Source organism: Hordeum vulgare, chromosome 5H (genome assembly GCF_904849725.1).
Source record: "Hordeum vulgare subsp. vulgare chromosome 5H, MorexV3_pseudomolecules_assembly, whole genome shotgun sequence".
NCBI lineage: Eukaryota > Viridiplantae > Streptophyta > Magnoliopsida > Poales > Poaceae > Hordeum > Hordeum vulgare.
In genome coordinates, this window is record NC_058522.1 from 547,139,903 (window position 1) to 547,145,390 (window position 5,488).

The 5,488-nt window shown below is 41.4% G+C and overlaps 1 pseudogene; it reads right to left on the minus strand.

The window, feature by feature from the left end:
- Positions 1-1,762: 1,762 nt before the first annotated feature.
- On the minus strand, positions 1,763-1,930 carry LOC123400463 (annotated as a pseudogene).
- Between the last annotated feature and the right edge of the window lie 3,558 nt (positions 1,931-5,488).

Consider the following 5,488-nt stretch of genomic DNA (forward strand, 5'->3'; position numbering starts at 1 on the left):
TGGGGCTTTTAGGGCAGATTTGAGACGATTTTCTCACGGCTGCCCGACCACATACCTCCATAGTTTTTCCTCTAGATCGTGTTTCTGTGGAGCTCGGGCGGAGCCCTGCTGAGACAAGATCATCACCAACCTCCGGAGCGCCGTCACGCTGCCGGAGAACTCTTCTACCTCTCCGTCTCTCTTGCTGGATCAAGAAGGCCGAGATCGTCGTCGAGCTGTACGTGTGCTGAACGCGGAGGTGCCGTCCGTTCGGTACTAGATCGTGGGACTGATCGCGGGATTGTTCGCGGGGCGGATCGAGGGACGTGAGGACGTTCCACTACATCAACCGCGATCTCTAATCGCTTCTGCTGTACGATCTACAAGGGTACGTAGATCACTCATCCCCTCTCGTAGATGGACATCACCATGATAGGTCTTCGTGCGTAGGAAAATTTTTGTTTCCCTTGCGACGTTCCCCAACATGCATCACACATACTTCCTCCGTTCGGAATGAAACCAACTGAGGAAGACTCCTTAAGTGTTGATCAAACACATACGTAGGGTTTATGTCCGGATATATGACGGGGTCACACCCGCGCGCTTCCACCCATCGCCGTCGCAAACCCTGAACCCTCTCCTTTGTGTATTTCCTATCGCCTCCACCACCAAGCACACAACACTTGACTAAAAGTTCCTTCACTCAAGCACTAAGTTGCCTTCTCCTAGTTGACATCCATCGTTTGCACTGGTTGATAAAAAAACTCATCTCGGAATTGGTGGCTACATCTTCCAAGAACGGAAAGGCTGAATGTAAAAGAGTTGGTACCTTCTCTTGAATCTTGATTCATTTCAGTAGTGTAAAAGTCTGAATGCATGATCGAGTGAGTCCCATCTATGCTCAATATTTCTATCACGATAGTGGAAAAGCAATGTCACGAGGTAACGCCTCGCCGCGCCCAGACCATCGACACAGCAGGAAGAGCAGCCTTACAAGCAAACGCTATTCTTGCGGGTGTAAAGGTTTTGGGCTGAAACACAGATTGTATTGGGATCTGGTGCAGTTTGATGTACATTTCAGTATTTCATGATGACTCTTTGACAAGCACTTATATGCAAGAACATATTCTTCCACTATATGCATCACACATAACATATAGCATGTGGTGGAGTTCATAGATTTTGAAAAACATATGAATGGTCAACTTGACTTTAAAAAAAAAACTAAAAATCAAACAAGTTCATGAATTAAAAAATGTGCACAAATTTGAAAAAATATTCATAGATTTCAAAAAGTTTAATAGATTTAAAAAGGTTAATCGGATTTGGAAACATTGTTTTTCAAAAAAAAACATCATCGAATTAAAAAAAGTCACATTCAAAAAGTTCATTAAATTTGGAAACATTTTCATATATTTTTAAATATAATAGAATTTTAAAAGTTTCATCAAAACTAAAATATGAAATCATCAAATTAGAAAAAGTTCATCGAATTGTAAATAAGTTCATAGATTTTCTAAAAAAATCATCGAATTTGAAAAAGTTTGAGTCTTTTCAAAAATAAAAGATAAAATAAAAGGAAAAAAGGAAAAATGTAACAGAAAAGGAAAGAAAGAATCAACCATAAACCATGTGCTTTCTGCGAACCGGAGAAAACCGGAATGGGAAGCTTTCAAAAACCAAAGGCTTTTCGTGAAATGAGAAAGTATAATAAAACGAGAACAGCAGGTGGTTACTGCCATGCACACCAATTTTGTAGTTTAACTAAAAAAATGAAAAAGGAAAGTGGTGTAGCAGGCGTACCAAGGAGGATGGTGTTGCCACTATGATGGGCTCTCCTCCATAAAAAATAAATTTAATATTATTGTGGGCACATGATCCACATATCAGATATTAAATTAATAAAAACAGATACTACATTTGATCTTTGTCAAAAGGTCGAGAAAAGTATGAGTTGTAACCTACGCCACTCCCTCCTCCTTATAGCTTCGCCGAGCACCATCCCCTCCCTCGTTGGGCGATGTGGCACCAAACAAAACGACCAGCTGCTGCTCCTCGCACGCACAAACATTGGGTTCGCTGATATCATTTTTAAGGGTTCCCTGATATCTGAACTTGAAGCTAACTGCAGTGGGATTTTGTTTTTGCAGCCCGACAGGCTTCGACGTAGTGCGTATCCCCCCCCCCCCCCTCTCGAGCGGGTATCATTTGGGCAGGCCCATCTCCATGTGTTGTTTCTACTTCTTTTTTGTTCTTTCTTTCCCTTTTCTTTTCCGTTTGCCATTTTCTTATTTCCCTGTTCACCATTTTCATGTGAATTTTATTTTTAAATCCGCAAACATTTCTTTGTTCATCAAATCCAAAAAATGTTCATCAAATTTAATTTTCGTCCGTTTGATTTTAAAATGTTCATTGGATTCAAAATATGTCCAATGATTATAAAATGTGCATCAAATACGAAACTTGTACATTGATTTTCAAAAAATGTTTGTCAAATTCAATACTTATTCATCTTTTTAAAGATGTTTTATAATATAAATTTTGTTCATTAAGTTTAAAAATGTTCGGGAGTAGATATTCGAAGCTGATTTTTGAATGTTCATACGAGCTGCAGGTGAGTAGCACATGTACTACTTCCACGATCCTTATTCTCGTCTCGGGAGTAGAAGGTGACTTTCCCTCCCTCACGCTACTCACCTGCAGCTTGCATTTTCCAAGAAAAATATGCAGCTTCGCACGCAACGCAACTCGTTATCTCGTGTCTCACGAGACGAGTTGAATTCCAAGTCGCCACAGCACAAGCCTATGTCATCTCTCGTTCCCTATTCGAAGCTTCCGGGAGCCATCCATGGTGTCCCACCGCCCCTTTGGCCACGACACTTCCCTCTGCATGGCTATCCCATGTGTAAGTTGATATGGTTGACTTCATCGACTGGACCGGTGTCGAGTGCCCGCGACCAGTCAAACAGTTGAACAAACATGTACTCGGACCAGACCGGTGGATCTTGTTGCCGGTTTAAACAGCACGATGACTCGTGTTGCATGCATCCATCCTACACTATCATACTCTCAAACAGTTGAATGATATATACACACCTGTTTGCGTGTGCTACGTTGCTGTCAATTAATTTGGGTGTACACACATTGTACTTAATGGGAATCATCTGGTTTGTATATGTTATACTAGCATTCATCTTAGCAGAGTACATTATAATAAAGGCAAAACAAGGTGTTTCTTAATAAAGACAGTCTGAAATACAATCACAATCCTTCAGCAATAATAACCTTACCTACGCAACTAGTATCCAAATTCCAAATTTTATTGATTCCTGGTTCTCATTGGAACAAACCTTTCAGTAATTGGCCCACCCCTTCCATCTTAGCAATAACTAGGTCACCAGCCTTATATAATATACAATACTACATCAGTTACATGTACTTCTTCGCTCTATATATCATCATTTAGAGGTCGATCGGTTGGTACAAACAGCTTATAAGAAGAAACTACCCGCACTTCCACGGGTTGTTTTCATGCATGGTATGCATTGGCCTAATTATATACACCGAAGGCAGCAATGAAAGGTTTTGAGAATGGAGGACATTGGGATAAATTGCCCAACCATAGCCCAACATAAATTTGAACATCATGCTCAAGCTTTTATGCCCGTCCCCTGCCAATCGTGGCTTGGTTTGGATGAAGACATAAACAAGCTGAAGCCGAGGTACCTTTTTGGGTTCGTCCATACCCCAAGCCAAGATTAACTCATCTTAGGCTAGCTCACGGGTTACAAATTTCACATGCCAGTAGTCTAAAATGGACAATCCTAAAGGCTACAATGGAAGGAGTGGTACAAGTGTTGCTCACACGCATAGAATAGGGTTCCCTTCTAACTATACGGTGGGGTCACACCCACGTGATTCCAACCACCATCAGCGCAAGCCTCCACCTCTCCATCATGAATTTCCTTGCGCCTCCACCATTGAGCGCACAACACTCACGACACATGTGGATCTTGTTGCTGGTTTAAACAACGGGATGACTTGTGTTGCATGTATCCATTCCACCATCATGCATTCTCTCAAAATAGTCGAATGATATATACCCTGGTTTCGTGTGCTTTGTTACGTTGCTGGCAATTAATTTGGGCATACATACATTATATTGAATGGAAACCATCTGGTTTGTATATGTTATACTAACATTCATCTTAGAGTACATTATAATGAACACAAAATATAGTGTTTCTTACTAATAAAGACGGTCTGAAATATAATCACAATTCTCTCAAAGACCTTACCTACATGGAATGTGGAATCCAAAGTTGTATTGATTCCTAGTTTCCATTATCTTATTCTATTTGAAAACTCCACCCATATATTAGTTAGATAAATCAAGATTCTTAGAGAGTAACTAGTTAGCGAGCACTCCCTCACAAGCATTCCAGCGATTACTTCCATGCGCCGCCACTTAAAGCATTCTCAGTCGCCGCCACGTGTCGTGCTCTGAGCATTCCCATCAGATTTTATTTTTATTTTTTCACACGCGTTTTCGTATTTTTTGAGTGGTTCTTTGTGTTCCGGTTTTTCAACGGTCTTTCGTAGCTTTTGGACGAGAAAACAATTTTTTTCCCAAAAAAACGTGTTTTCTGTTCTTTTTACGCGAAAAAACACGTTTTCTGTTTTTTTTGCGAGAGGCACGGTTTTGCCTTCGCGAGAAGCACGGTCGTGCCTCTCAGAAAGGGAAAAACGCGTTCTGTTTTTTCTGCGAGAGACACAGTTTTGCTTCCGCGAGAGACACGATTTTGCTATCGCGAGAGGCACGCCCGAAAGGAAAAAATGTGTTTTTTTGCTTTCTTTTTTTCGTGAAAGGCACGGTTTTGCTTCCGCGAGAGGCACGGTTTTGCCTTCGCGAGAGGCACGACCTGTGCCTTCGGAAAGGAAAAAAACGTGTTTTCTGCTCTCTTTTTTTCCGCGAGAGGCATGACTTACTTCCGCGAGAGGCACGGGTTTCCCTTCGCGATAGGCACGACCCGTGCCTCTCGGAAAGGAAAAAAACGCGTTTTCTGTTTTGTTTTCTATCGCGTGAGGCACGGCTTTTTCGTCCGATTTTTTTCTTCTGGTTTTTTCGAAAAAAAGTTCGTCGAAACCTATCAACATGGGATCTAGTTTTTAAGATCTCGATGCGAGAAGCCAACGATGAAAATGGTTCAAGATTTGAACGCATTGTTTAGGAGATAAAACGTTTTGAAAATACGGATCTATGAAAAAAGAGAAACTCCCAGGTTGCGACAAATGACACGCATGCAAGGCGCCACTTGTCGCAACCTATGGAGGTGAAAGTAATAGTTGGAAGATGTACTCGCTAACTAGTAATTTCGAGATTCTTACAATGGTTTATTACAAATCAAGCCATAAAGCGCCTTTCATTGGCCCACCCCCTCCATCTTAGCAATAACGCTTCAGGAGGCCCAGGTTTTATGGTCCTGAGAACGAGGTAGGGACTTCTTAG